At 37.7% G+C, this 16,223-nt stretch overlaps 1 protein-coding gene across 8 annotated transcripts in view; it reads right to left on the minus strand.

Moving 5' to 3' along the window:
• Positions 1 to 16,223, minus strand: part of FIGN (fidgetin, microtubule severing factor) — a 126,733-nt gene that overhangs the window by 24,807 nt on the left and 85,703 nt on the right. For 2 of the 8 annotated variants that reach the window (XM_086370125.1, XM_086370083.1), the window contains exon 1: positions 1 to 15,868. This exon is cut by the window's left edge and continues 13,854 nt beyond it. The exons of the other annotated variants lie outside the window; for them this stretch is intronic. The gene's annotated coding sequence lies outside the window, so the exon portion shown is untranslated. Of the gene's footprint in view, positions 15,869 to 16,223 lie in introns of those variants that run through there. 8 annotated transcript variants of the gene reach the window in all.

The following is a 16,223-nucleotide window of genomic DNA, read 5'->3' on the forward strand; positions in this document are numbered from 1 at the left end:
ATGATGTTACTGTCCAGGAACTGTCACTTCCAGAGGAGTTCTTTGGTATCCCAGGGGCCAGAACTAAAGAGAAATACTGAAGGGAAATTACAGGTAAGTAGATTTCAGAAGCATAACATGATACATCCTCTAACCCTTCTACTCATTTATGATTAGGGGATTTTCATTTTCTGGACCTGCCAGTAACTTACTGTATTACTTTTATCAAAAAATAATTTTTCCTGACAGCTAGAGTTAGTTTTTCAACACACGCAAAGAAAATTCACTGCTCAGTCTCCAGGTATTCTAGCTCTTCTCTTGTCCTACATTCAATCAATGACAAAGTTTTCACAATTCATTTCCGAAACACTAATATCTATTTCTTCTTCATTCCCATGCTGTTCTTTGAGGTCAGCCTTGTCCCTTTTTAGGGGTGTCTTTTAGATTTGACGTGTTCTTCTTATTTTATATGTATGTATGTGTAGCAAAGAGTTTAATATGACCGAGTAACTAAGCACAGCACAGCACAGCAGGTATATATTTGGGGCTTACATTAAAAAAAGCTTGTTTCCCTGATTTTGAAACAGAAGCTTATTACTTAAAAATATGGCAAACACAGAAAAATAAATACAAAATGACCATTATCTGTAATCATATGGCAATGACCTCCATTAAAGTCATTTTTCATCTTCTTTTGAATATATTAATATTTGTTTTGAAATGTTCTGTGTATTTCTAGATCCTGTGTTATTGAGAATATCTTATATTGATACATACTACCAACTCTGAGGAAACATCTCAGTCCCCGTCATACCTCGTATCCTTGTACATGCTGCTCTCTTTGCCTGTAATGCCCTTCTCTGCTCCATGGCATCCTTCCCATCCTAGGCCAACTGCACTGTGTCTTTCTGGCTTTCTCATTAACCACGACGTCCTTGAAGTTATCTTTTTTTCTGTTTCCAGTACTTATCATATGTGTGTGTTATAGCGCACATCAGTGTTATAGCACACATCTCCAACAAAATTATTTTCGATAAGTGAGTATGAATGCTATACTGCAATAGCATTCATTGATTAGAATGATGTCTGATTACCAGTTACACATAATCATGCAGGAAGGTATTTTGGGAACTTAACCAGAAAGTGTTTAAATCATCTACAAAAAATTTCTAGAATTTAAAGAATCATTCAGCTAATTATGGTACTTAATCTCTTACACAGAAATTGTTTATGTGTTATTTTCTTTCCCCAGGCTCAGACTGTCTTATCCATCTTATGTACCCACCACCTTTCACTATACTTGTACAGAGTACATATCCAATTAAAAAAAAAGGAAAGAAAATGTCAAATTAGTGATAAAACTTGCATTACTAGATTCTTATGACACACAGAGAAGACACTATTTACCTAAATAGTATTTGTTACTCTTTTATAAAATCAGGATAACAGATATTTCTTATTAATACCTATGATGTGTGTGGCTAATATCAAATACAATAGATAATTATGATATTCATTAATGCAGCCTTCATGAAACCTAACAGATAAAACAAGACTCCATTAGAATATATTATGGGTGCTACTGAATATGATTCATGCAAAAAGATCACCACAAAATACTTAATCCAAATGTTTAAATATTCTGTTTAAACACTTTGTATGAGTAACCAAATTTCAGAAACAAGCATTATAAACATGATTTTAAGTTTCTTCTAGCTAAATTCATATCATTTGCAATCTATTTGTAAAGCTATTAACAGAGTTTATGTCATGACTAGTCTAAATGATATTTGATAACTAATGGCTAGGGGGCACAGACTGATATTTAAGATGTAAGGTTTCACTGTGGTAACTTTCATGGGTGATTTTTATATTGAGGATAACCAGATATGACATTTCTAAGAAACATTTAGATCACGAAAGAAAGGAATGGCCTATTCCATCAGGAATTGCATCGGTGGGGACTGCAACTTAGCATAGTTTAAAATAATAAATCAACGCACTGAGTAGGAGGAGCAGAGGACTTCTGTGTGTGGGGGGTGACTGCCGTTTTTGAGAAGAGTCATACTACAAGTGTTTTTCGGTGGATCTAAAAGGAGTAATAGGTACTTATGAAAACAGTAGCTTGCTCTCATAATGACAACATAGTCTCTTCACAGTGGTCGATATGTTAGAATCAGTTCTGGGTTGCTTTAGAGTACAGCTTGCTTTTTTACAAGCTTGGCTGTTATTGTACATTTTCTCTTCTGTGTAAGGTCACTTACTTAGATTAAACTGTTTGCTGCAACACTGCGTTTCAAACTACATATGCCTGCTTTCCGTGATATTATAATGAAGCCACTGGAACAAACAAGCTACTGCATAACTTGCATCCAGCAGACACTTAAGTAGGTATAGATGTTTAGGGTAAATGTAATTCCCACATTGTTCCAAATGCAATCCTAGGAAAACAGGTAAAACTTGCTTCTAGGAGAAAATAAACATTAAATAGAATCTGCGAAGTAAACCATGGAACAGATATTTTTTTAAATTTAGGTGCTATGAAAAAAAAAGCAAAATAAAGAATTCTTAATTATAAAATGAAATAATAAACATCCTTTATTCATTCTAATAATAACTATTATTGAGGGCCTACTTTATGCCAGGTACTTTTCACTATTTGCAAAATAAAACAGAGAGAAATTAAAGTGAAAGAAGAAACATAATCAACTCGTAGCAATTGCAAACTTAAATCCGACAATTATTTGCAACATGCTTTTTGGTTTTCTGGGACTTGGAAAGAGACCGTGTATTCTGAAATTTCATCTCCTAAACAGGTTATATTCTTCCTGGGGTTTAAAAATCTTACCTCAACAAATCTGACAGTTTTTTAACTTTGTCCAATAAATTAAACCACAGTAACGTCTCTTACGATAACAAAAGAAATCAAACTGGAGAAAACAATCTCCAGTGCTGACTTCTGGCATCTAAAGATTTAATGGCAACTCCTGTCTTCTTAGTGCCTCCCACTTAGAAGAGATAATGCATGTGAAAACAGACAAAATTGTAGGCTCAGTCATATCAAAACGTGATTTATGCCAAAATAGATCTGGGAATGTCAATAATTGTAGAATACAAGACAAGTTTTGAACTCCTTAAAAAAGAAGTGAATTCAGTAATTATTTAACTTTTTTTTTTTTTTGTGGCCACAACAATCTTTTCTTGCAAAGCTTTAAAATTTTTATTTTTCCTTGAGCAAGCCTTGGGAATCCAATAAAATGCTATATAATTCTACAGAGCAACACATATCATAGTGTTTTCACCCTCCTGGCATATTTTTGGCATGATATGACTTTTGCCATTAAAAAAATTAAATTGAAGTGGCACTGACAGAATTTCAAGTAAACAAAGCATCAACAGGAAGCACAGTGCCTCTGTGCGCTGAGAGCTCCAACAGACAGTCATCTGCAAATGGACAACTTTAATTCGATTCCTGGCACCATTGGCGTGCTGAGAATTCTCCTATCTCTTCACACCAGGGGTTTGCTCTTTTAAGCATTGCTCCCTGAAGGGAAGGAAAAACTAGAGAGAGAGGATTTCCAATGACCCTGCACAGATGAATGGATATGTCAATGGTGAATATTGGTTCAGCTTTGAACAGGGAATCCTGCAGTGGCCTCGCTTCTCCAAACCTTCTATGTTAGTGAGTGTCGCTGAAGACTTGTGTGAGCAGCAATCTTTAAAAGATCAAGACAGAGAATAAGAAAGTAAAAACAAAAGCACAAAAAGACGACAAAATGCTTTTTAAAAATTAGTGGTAATTTAAATGGAAAATTCAGTTCTCCAGAGACAAGAGTGTATTAACTCTCGTGTTAGTGGGGCTTTGCATTTAAAACTTGAGCCTCTGAAAGGTAAATTCCAAAATACTAATTGCTCATAGAGTCAATTAGGAATGTGGTGTCCATTTGACAGGTCTTGAGGAACAATTAAATATCGAATTGAACATTAAGCACTTAGAATCCTCTTACTCTTTCCGCTGCCAGTATTATAATTAAAGCATACACAGACACAAGCAAAAGCAAAAAAATATCAATTCCATTTTGCTTGTAAGATGAGCATTTTAGTTACTAATCTTGCAACTGGGTAGATGCAAAAATTCTGCTTGAGTAACTACAGAACACATTTATTTTCACGTGCTTTATGGTTAGTTTTCATTCAGTTATCAATCAATCAATTATGCTGTGACATGCTGTAATTTCCTAATCATACTAATATTCATGCTTTTATCACTATCAAACGTAGAGCACATACATTTCAATGAGACAGAAGTCTAATTATTTAAATGTGCTAGAGCATATTACATCTCCAAGGCTGTTTCCTTTATGAGTTTTTCTCCCCTAAAAAAAAAATCTAATTTAATGGCAAAGAGAAAAGTATATTAAACAGCGTTATACCCCTCCAGTAAGCAAAACTGATTTTTTACAAATCCCAATAAGTATAGAATTTTTATGGATCCTTGTTTAAAATTAATGTTTTTTGCTTGTTACTGAAAATAGCCAAACAGAATTTATGTCACAAAAAGAAATAATAATCACATTCAAGGTTAAAGATACAATGCATTTATTTTATTTTTCAATGCTCTTAACCTGAAAAAAAATCATAGGGACTAACTAGAAATTGCTTTATATCCTGAAAATATGATTTTGCATCATTTCTTATAACTGGCTTAGATTTCAAAACTTTTTTCTACACTTAAAATTTTTCATGCTTAAAAAAACACTTTTATTTAATCATTTCAATGTTATCCTTGACAGGTCCCAGGGAAAATTTTTAAATTTTCAGCAAGACTACTTCCCTGATACATATGTTGCAATCAATAATTACAGGCTCTGTTGTGCAGATTACTTTAAAGGCAATAAGTCAGTATAGGTGGTATAGGTTACACATGGCAAACATATTCATACTCCCTTAGATATTTACAAAGAAAAAGATTCAGACTCAGTTGTCACAATTAATATTTCCTGTAGTGCTGTGAAGCCAATGATCCACTCATCATGGATATGGCTCCTCAGATACCTTTCCCTTAATGAAGTATGTTTCAGTGTATCAGTATATTTTCAAGACAGTCCTGAAAGTTCCATTACTTTCTTCAGTGGGGAGTGAGCACAGATACATTGAAAACTAATAGGAAACAGTTATACCATGAACAGCAGCAGCAGCACAAAAAATGCAAAAGACATTAGTTTTAAGTAGAAAATCAGTTACTTTTCCACCAGTAAAAATTGTCTGTTCTAAATCTCATACCTTTACATTCATTTGTGGGTGTGTGTGTGACTGGAAAACCTACCTTTTTTTTTCTTTTCCCAACTTTTTATTTTGTATTGGGGTATAGCTGATCAACAAACATATGTATGGCTAAACCCCTTCACTGTTCACCTGAAACTACATTCACTTTTAAAATAAGAAGCTTTTGGAGAAAATTTCCACCTGTTGTACAATCAGCACATCATTATAAAATAGTAAACTTTTCAATTATGTAAAAATTAATATGCTTAATCAATAGATATAGAAAATACTGAACTGGAAAATTTCACAAGACTGAACTACAGAACACTTTCATGGCTATGTCACAAGAATGCAAGAATTAGAAGATACAGTCTGCTGCTGCTGCTGCTGCTGCTAAGTCGCTTCAGTCGTGTCCGACTCTGTGCAACCCCATAGACGGCAGCCCACCAGGCTCCCCCATCCCTGGGATTCTCCAGGCAAGAACACTGGAGTGGGTTGCCATTTCCTTCTCCAATGCATGAAAGTGAAAAGTGAAAGTGAAGTTGCTCAGTCGTGTCCGACTCCTAGCGACCCCGTGGACTGCAGCCCATCAGGCTCCTCCATCCATGGGATTTTCCAGGCAAGAGTACTGGAGTGGGGTGCCAAGTCTATTCCTGATCAATTTCATGAAAATCTCCACTAATTATTCATCACTTTCTTTCTCCAGCACACCTTCTACCACCTGCCACCTCCTGCCACCATACTTCCCATATATATGTATACAAACACACACACACATATATACACGTGTGAGTGTATATGTGTACTTATGTGTGTGTCTACACATATATTTCTACATTTACATGTCAACTGTTTTTATTTATACATTTTTTTTTCTGCTAGGAAACATAATTGTAACAACTGACTTTAAGTATGTTTTATACTTTTTAAGGTCTTTACTTAAAAAGCAATTTAATTCATTTCTCTGGAAACAGGAGTTTCTTATGTGAAGAACACCTCCTTTCCTTCCATCCTGGAGTTCATTAGTAAATCAAGACGTGCTGACTTTGAAAAAAAAAAAAAAATCCAGTTGTTTTGATTCTAATGCTAGGTCTTTGAACTATATTTAATTATACAAAAGATAAGGTTAACAAATATACTAAAGCAGAAAGGGAGTGTCCTCTTATACTAAAGACGAAGGGCCAAGAGAAAATTCCTCAACATGTACTTGAGCAAATGTTAAATATTTAGAATAAAACTGGTACCTATCAGTGCTGTGAACCTCAAGTCTCCTAAATAGTGATAAATACCAAGGATCCCCAAAGAGTCTCCTCCTTGTCCCTTAACAGACTGGCATCAAGTGCTCAGTGGGCCGGAAACCCACAGTCAGTCAGGGAGGGACAGCACAGACAGAACCATGTTTACTCTGTCAGAGGCAGCTGATTAGGATGACACCAACTCTTCACATTAAACCTGCGAAGCAGGGCTTTACCCAGAGGGCTTCCCGAAACTTGGAGCCCTTGCCAATGATGTTCACGGACTGCAGTATATGTTAATAATGGTGGCGGCAGGCTGCTGTGGTTGCTGACACCGTGCATGTTAATTAAGTGCTCTCTGGCAGTGGATTTCCCTCAAACTTCATTTTGAAAAGTTAGGATTGTGCAGTTTAAAGCTATTTACAGAGAATATCTACAGTAATGTCATCATTCTGACTTTTGTATTTGACTGATTTCAGAGTCAGGGATGCCTAGAGGAGAATCTCATAAAACAATGGAAAAATCAACAGCCCCAAACCTCCAACTTCTTATCCATGAATCATACAGCTTGAACGGTCTCTGTAGGCCATTAGTTCAGTCCCTTCATCTTACAGCAGAGGGGGCTGAGGCTCAGAGTTCTTGCATCTCAGAAGTAGCATAGCCAGGATTAGAACCCAGACACTTCCACCACTGTAGGGAGATTTCCGTTAGACAACCCTGGCTGCCTTACACCTTCCTAGAAAATGAAAAATCCACATACTGGAACATAATCATCATTTTCAAGATAGTCCTCCCAACGAGTTGGAAATCTAATGAGGAAAAGGAAAATAGGATGGCAATGGCAACAAATATTAAGGGTGGTATCCAAAAAAATAAATTGGTTTCAGTGGATACAAATATCCTTAGAACTATATGACTCTTGGTAATGATTACTGCTGCTGCTGCTAAGTCGCTTCAGTCGTGTCCAACTCTGTGCGACCCCACAGACAGCAGCCCACCAGGCTCTGCCGTCCCTGGGGATGAGCTTATGCATTGTTTTTACTAGATTAAAATGTAGTAAATAAGTATGAAAGTGAAAGTGAAGTCGCTCAGTCATGTCCGACTCTTTGCGACCCCGTGGACTGTAGCCCACCAGGCTCCTCGGTCCATGGGATTCTCCAGGCAAGAATACTGGAATGGGTTGCCATTTCCTTTTCCAGGGGAATCTTCCCAACCCAGGGATCAAACCCAGGTCTCCAGCATTGCAGGCAGACTGCTTTAACCTCTGAGCTACCAGGGAAGCAAATAATTGTGAGGCCCTTGTGTTTATTGAGTCTATGTTCTTTAGACCATTAGGCTCCAAAGATATCTGACAGAATTTATGTTTATACATTATGATGCATTTCAGTAATAACACTTATCTGTCAAAACTGCATTATTAATCTGTTATGGTATAATCATATACCAACCTAATCTGATAGATTGGTTCAGCTATCATTTTAGGTGAATGAAATATTCTTTCTCTGTCACTATAGACTATTCTGGCCTAGGTCACTTGGAGATGGCAGAGTCTTGATGACCAGCATGTAAACCACCCTTTGAGATTTATCTTCTCTAAGTACATTTACTCTCCAGCCATTGTGGTATAGTTTCACACACTGTTAGCCTAGGATGATGCTAACGACTGGCACCCTAGTGATCCAACAGAGTTAATGACTGCTTCCTAAAAGCTTCTAGAAATACGTATAAACCCTGTGGGACAGTGACAGCAATGCCAGACTTAGGAAGAAATCTGGGTAATTAGTCTCAGCTCTAATAATTAGTTGTATTCACTTAGCACTTGATCGTTTGCCTCCTCATCTACAAAGGGAGCTGGCTTAGATTATCCCTAAAGGCCTACTTTCTCTCTCAAATGTTATGCTAAGAAACTAATTTTAGGAACTGAAAAAATGGGAAAGTAGAAGACTGTATGTATGCCTTATCTAAGACACCTACAACCTACAGAACAGCATGGATACTCAGATGAAGGAATACCTAATAACAGTTAATAGAGTAGGTTATATATCTGTGTAGCACTGCATGCTCCAGTCGTGTCCAGTTCTTTGTGACCCCAAGGACTGCAATCACCAGGCTCCCCTCTCCATGGCATTTTTCAGGGAAGAATATTGGAATGGGTTGCTATTTCCTCCTCCAAAGGATCTTCCCAACCCAGGGACTGAACCCATGTCTCCTTAGTCTCCTGCATTGGCAGGTGGATTCTTCACAATTGAGCCACCTGGGAAGGCCTGATTATAGATCTCCTAGAACTCTAAGTTCTCAGAGGCAAGTACTGAATATAATTCATCTTTAGATCACCAACAGCTAACAGAGTTCTTGACCCATGGTGGGTGGGTCCTGCTTCATTGTATCTCAGATGAATAAATAAATCTGAATCATGTAGGATGGAAAAGTGGGATTGTATTCCATATAGATGGAATACCCCATGTGAAGGCTTTGCTGGTATGAAAAGATATGGTATATGTTCAGGGAAAGAAGAGAAGTGTGCCTAGATTATGAGGAATGTGGTATAAGAATGGTAGGAAATGAGTCTGGTTTCCCATTTGGGAAGGATCCTAGCATTCAACCAAGAACACTCTACATCTGAGCAGAACATGAAAAACACCCTCTGTTTTGTACACTAGGCAGCAGCATGCCAAGGAAAATATGCAAACAATATACAGATACATCCGAGTGTCGGGATAGGCCAGGTGAAGGGAGCTGCCGGCAGTAACACAGCAAATGGCACAGGGAGAAGAGAATTCAGTCTTATATCTCCTGGGGAGGATTCCATACCTCTCCTCACACATTCTCACCCCCAAGTGATGCTGATACCAGGCTTAACCATGGTGAGCAGAGGGACCTTGGGATTCTTGACACTGAGCTGTTGCACCCCCTACCTTATTCTTACTTCCTCACATCCCAGAAAGTGTGGGAGCAAGTCCTTGTTGCCCAAGTCATTACCTTCCTAGGAAACGGCACGTGTTCCTGCTTGAGAAACAATGGCTCCCAACGTAAAGCTGGTTATACTTAGAAGAAGACTATTAACTATTTCTTAACTAGTCTCCCTTGATGAACCTATTTGAAATAATGAAGCTTGAGTAAAGGTTCTACAAGCAAATTAACAACTGAGAATAACTCAGACTCAGAAAGAATAGCTATACCTAACTATACAAAGAAGTAAATAATCAACAAACCAATCTATTACTACAATACTGGTCACCATATACAGTATAATAGACTTTGAAATTGAATGTAAATTGTCAGCAACACTAAATGTTTATATTAGTATAATCATTAACACAGTCATTGTTTAATCATTAGTTAATCTTCTAGCCAGGCTACTGCTCTTATCTTTGGTGATCCACTATAAAAAGGTCCTGAGATACAAAACTCAATTATATAACCTTGGCTTCGGAGAGAGAAATTGTTTTAAAATCTTTATAGGATAATTTTCTCCATTTCCTATGTTCTTAAAAAAGCTAAGAGATAATGTGAATCTAATCTTTTGGAGTGACTCCATAGTAACTTCTAGGGAAAAGCTGACCATTACTTTGAAGGGAAGTATTTGTAGTTACACTGTATTTTTCTTCATGCAAATATATTTCATTTAGAAATGTAATGAGACATTTCTGCATTTTATAATTACCTTTAGGTATTCTTTCAAAAAGAAAATGAAAATACTATACTACAGTGATGTCAGCAGTCTAAAAGTTAAGAATGGTTTTGCCTTCCAAAGATCCATTTGGTATGTCAGAAATACCTTCTCACAGCATTTTTAAGTGCAATGGTTATAGTTGCAGGTGAGTCTACAAAATGGTACGAACCTGACAAAAAGGATTATGCTTGCTCACACTAAAGGCATTGTTGGGATGCTCAACATCACTCATTATCAGAGAAATGCAAATCAAAACCACAATGAGGTACCATCTCATGTAGGTCAGAATGGCTGTTATCAAAAAGTCTACAAGCAATAAATGCTGGAGAGGGTGTGGAGAAAAGGGACCCCTCTTACACTGTTGGTGTGAATGCAAACTAGGACAGCCACTATGGAGCACAGTGTGGAGATTCCTTAAAAAACTGGAAACAGAACTGCCTTATGACCCAGCAATCCCACTGCTGGGCATACACACCGAGGAGACCAGAATTGAAAGAGACATGTGTACCCCAATGTTCATCACAGCACTGTTTACAACAGCCAGGACATGGAAGCAACCTAGATGTCCATCAGCAGATGAACGGATAAGAAAGCTGTGGTACATATACACAATGGAGTACTCAGCCATTAAAAAGAATACATTTGAATCAGTTCTAATGAGGTGGATGAAACTGGAGCCTATTATACAGAGTGAAGTAAATTAGAAAGAAAAACACCAATACAGTATATTAACACATATATATGGAATTTAGAAAGATGGTAACGATGACCCTATATGCGAGACAGCAAAAGAGACACAGACATAAAGAACAGGCTGTTGGACTCTGTGGGAGAAGGCGAGGGTGGGATGATTTGAGAGAATAGCATTGAAACATGTATATTATCATATGTGAAACAGATCACCAGTCCAGGTTTGATGCATGAGACAGGGAGCTCGGGGCTGGTGCACTGGGATGACCCTGAGGGATGGGATGGGGAGGGAGGTGGGAGGGGGGTTCAGGATGGGGAACACATGGCTGATTCATGTTAATGTATGGCAAAAACCACCACAGTATTATAAAGTAATTAGCCTCCAATTAAAAAAAAAAATAAAGGCATTGTTGGTATGGAATAGGAAGTCTGAGTTAGAACTGCTGCTGCTGCTGCTGCTGCTAAGTTGCTTCAGTCGTGTCCGACTCTGTGCGACCCCAGAGACAGCAGCCCACCAGGCTCCTTGTCCCTGGGATTCTCCAGGCAAGAACACTGGAGTGGGATGCCATTTCCTTCTCTGGAGTTAGAACTAGATATGACTAAAAGACACATGGATGGGACCCAGACTCAATAGAAATTTGAGTCCAAGTCAGTCATTCTCCAATTTCTGTAAAGTGAGAGACAAAAGTTCCTTATACATGTGAGGTGATGATACAGTCTTCCAACTGTAAGGATAAAGCGTTGGTAAATCCAGAACACAGACTGTATTTGCATATTTAAATTGATCACTGTCACATAGCAATTTCTAGTAGAAACTAAGGATGAAAATTATTTTCATCACTTCTGTTCCTAAGAATATTAAAATACATATGTAATTTGTAATATATGACTTTTGGAAAAGTTTCTTTTTCTGGTTATTGAATTTTTACTGTTCTGTCAAATCAAGTCAATATAAGTTGAATGAATCTGCTCAAAAATCTTCAACAGTATTATGGACTAACTCAATATAGGGTACCATATAAAGAAATATCAGGAATTCCCTGCTGGCCCAGTGGCTAAGACTTCATTCTCCCAATGCAGGGGGCCTGGATTCAATCCCTGATTGGGGAACTAGATCCCATATGCTACAACAAATAACTAGATAAATATAAATGAATGAATAAATAAAAATGCTCTCTATTTTATAAAAAAGAAATGCCCTTGCTCTACTGTATCTCTTTTTTGTTAACTAAAACTAAATTCACTTAGATGTTGTAATGTGTATTTTAGAATCACACATCATTGTAGCCATGTTATTAAACTCTCATAAGAGAGGCTCTAAATTATAAATGTTTGGGAGTTTGTGCATTTCATTGAAAATATCACTGAGATAATAGGCCAAAAAGAAATTAGGGGTTGATAACCAACATTTTACTTTTCAAATCAACAGTCATACTCCTCCTAGTATGTCCAAACTTTTAGTGATAAAAGTCCAAAAGTGATAAATCTGAAGACTTTACTTCCTTTTTTTTAAAACGAAAATATAGCTATAGCATGTTCCAATGAAATGACATTAAAATGAAAAGAGTAAGAAAATAAATATTACTGTTCTTAAGGATTAGCATATATACGTAACTCTCAGCCAAATAAACGTTTCATTTTAAACATAAAGGCAGCTGATGTACCACTCTATTGAAATGCAATAAATAGGGACCACCACCATCTCTGTTGACAATACATTGAATCCACATTAATTTGATTGAAGGTGGCTTGCCAACACATCTCACTTTCCCCATTTGAGAGCACTCAGATAAGAAAAACACAGTGATGTTTAGCAGATAGGCCGGATGACACAATAGAACACAACTCATTGCAGTGTAATTATAGTGATTACTTCAGAAAAGAGAGCAGATACACTGATGGGAAGAAGTAAACACTGCCATGATTACGGGAGCCCAGTTCCCTTTTGGTACAGATACACACGTCCCAGACAACACCAACCCAGCAATAAGAACACAGAAAGCTTCCAACTTAACAGCATAAAAGCATTAAAGGTTACAAAATGGCGAGAGCCAGTCTGCCAAAGTACTGGAACAAAGACCCCCTCTGTTTTTGGTGAATTCAATATATCAAATAGATTAGACAACTAAAGAAGTCCTCCTTCCACAATTACAAGGGAGTAGAAACATCAGGAAAGTTTGCCCCAGAGGAATGTAATCTGCAAATGCTTTTAAAAGCTGTCATTTTGACGACTGTGAAAAAATAAACAATGGGATGTGCCTAGTCCTCTCAGGTAACTGTCCCATGAGACCAAACTGCAGAGTCAGAGGGGATTTACCTATGACATTAATTTGGCATATATAATCTCTTGGCATCAAAGCACCTAAGAATTGCATCATAATATGACCAAAGTAAGGAAAACCTCACCTCTCCCCACTCCACAAGATTATAGATAAAAACAGAAAAACAGAGCTTGAAAAGGGTCCTCCGGATCACCTAGTGTAACCCTTGTTTGCCATACCCGAAGAAACACAGACTCCAGGAGGCTTCCAGCCTGGTCTCGGACCACACAGGAAGTGAGTGAAAGAGCAAGACCAGAACCTAAGGCTCCTGACTCCGAGTTCTGTGGTTTTCCACTACAATCCGGTTATTTTTCAATAACAAATTTCATAAAACAAGAACAGCCATTTATATAAATTTGCACTGTAAAAGTTATGGAACACTTCAAAAGCATTTGAATCACCTTCTTTGTTGCCAGCTCTCTGTGAGGTACACAGAAATACTCTTATGTCAGATGTACATGTACCTACATATGTAGATACATAAAGAGAGATAGACAGTGGGAGAAAGACATAGAGAAAGACTAAAAGAGAACAAGTGTGGGAGCCGGAGAGACAGAAAGTAGGAGACAAGAAAGAGTGAAAGAGACAGATGAGTGAGTGCAAAAGCCAGAGAGAGTGGCAGAGAGACACACAGACAGACACACACGCGCACAGGCAGGCAGGAAAGAAGAGACAGTGAGGGCTTAAACGGCTTGCCTAAGGTCACCGTACTTGTCTGAGCTGTACCTCAAATCCAGTATTGAAACCCAAGTCCCTGCTCCTTCCATAAGCCCTAAGGAAGTCTCTAAACGCTCAAAAGCAGAGGTGAATTAAAACACAATGCTTGAACTTTGTTTTTGGTTGTTGCTGTTTTGATTTTTGGCCTCAACCTTTACCCTAATTCTCACCTCCAGTAGGATGGTTAAATGAAATAGGCGGAATCATCTTGACAGAGTCAAAGCAATAGCCATCGTCTAGATGGTTGAAAGAGGCACTTTTCTTTTTAAACCATTAGTGAAGTCCTGCCTTGGGAGATAAAATATCAAGAGAAACATATGTTTTTTCCTGTCATTAGTGATTTGATGACCTCCACAACATGGGATTCTTAACTTGGAATCCATGGATGCATCTGACTATCTGTAAACCCTTGATATTGTATGCCGAAGTTAGAGCATGTCCGCATTTTCAAGAAAGAGAGTGGATCTCATTCTCAGAGGTCCCTCACTCAGAAATACTGAGCCACTGCCTTATAAGTTTGTGGAAAGACTAAAGGCTTATGTATACTTTTTGTACATCAAAAACTACCTGAATAATCTGGACAAAATAAATAATTGAGAAGACTAATGGTAATCAATCTTCTGTGCTCCTATACCCTACACATTTTTGTCTTGGAGTTTAACTGCAGAATGTTTCCCATTATTTTTTCTCCAGCCACTTTTAGTGCGGAGTTCTAATTATGAAAATGAGGTGAAAAAGTGAATTTTAAAAAAACCATGGCTTAAAACTAAGTTCATCAGTGTTTTGGTATGATTTGGTAATAACACCAAATTGGTAGGCTTTTTTTTTTTTTAAAGCAAATCCTATATAAAATATACTGCATTTGATTCAAGTGTATTCTTAATGGGCTGCTCTATTCATCAATATTAAAATAGTCTTAAAAGTAGACCAAACGTATCATCTCATATGTGGATGCATATAAAACTGCCAGGATTCTTTGCTTCCAAATTAACGCAACATTATAAAAAGGGCTCTCCTATACTGCTGAAGTACATCACTACTTGGGTTAGGGATGAAGAATTAGGAAAACAATACTGTGGTAGCTAGTTTCCAAAATGGCCTTCAGGGAACCACACTTGCCAGCTTTTCTTTAATTCCTCCCCACAGTGAGTTGAGTTACACTCTGATTTCCTGTCCCCAACAGAATGCAGCAAGAAGCACCAAGCTAGTTCTACTCATAAGATTTTACACTTTCAGGGGCCTGATGCTGAATGTAAGATGTCTGTCACTTTGTTGAAGAGACGACATGGAGGGGCCAGACCAAGAGGAAGAGGCCCTAAGAGTATGGCAGAGAGAGGCCCAGCTGTTTAGTGTTCCAGCTGAGTCCAGCCTCCCTTCAGCCACACCAAGACACCAGACATCTGAATGATTGTACTGGCCATTCTAGCACATGAATGAGTCCTGCCGTGACTGCAGCTCCAGCCGACAGTACTTGAAGACTTGCCCATATGCACCCGGTCAACCCACATAAACATGAGAAATAATAAAGTGTGCTGTAAGCTACTGAGTTTTTGAGTGATTCACTAACCAGCAACAGGTAAACCAAACTGAAGCTAAAGGTAACCTGGCATGAACAATGAGTTTACGAGATCAAATTCAGACGATGATAAAGTGTAAGTAACTGGAGCTTATCCATGTTGAGCATAAAAGGAAAACACTTACTAAGTTCTAACTAATTTGTCCATCACTTATCTCATTAAACCTCATCACTACACTGACAAAGAGAGCTTCAGTAATACTACTGCCTAAGGTCATGGAGCTAGAAAGCCAGAGGTTGAGCACAAATTTTCTTTCATAGCCTCAATGTGCTCATTTCATTGCGTCCTACAGGCTGTGAGGAGGAAGGGAGGGAAGAAGAGAGAAGACCGACACACAGACAGAGGCTTGACAGTTAATAATTTGTGGTGAAAACCTTCCTGAAGCATATCCATACTTTAAAAAATAGAAGATATCTGCCAAAACAGGTTAAATAATGGTGGACATATTCTATTTTTAAAAGTAAGGATATGCTTCAGGAAGGTTTTCATCATAAATTATTAAATGTCAAGCCTTTCTGTGTGTTTCAGTCTTCTCCCTTCTTCCCTCCCTCCCTCTTCATAATGACTCAACATCATTATTACTGACATCTATATTGCAACAATGTGCTATAATGGAATATGTACTTGCAGACATATGATTTTGTATTAAAATGATCCTAAAATGCCGTGATAAATTTTAGTTCCACTTTCTGATTTTTATATATTTTCTGTTTCTCTCCAGGTGTTAGACTGTCTCTTACAGACAGAAAAAGTGGACAACTAAGCT

This window comes from Bos grunniens, chromosome 2 (assembly GCF_055505025.1).
Source record: "Bos grunniens cultivar Pamir isolate PY7600 chromosome 2, Bosgru_T2T1.0, whole genome shotgun sequence".
Taxonomy (NCBI): domain Eukaryota; kingdom Metazoa; phylum Chordata; class Mammalia; order Artiodactyla; family Bovidae; genus Bos; species Bos grunniens.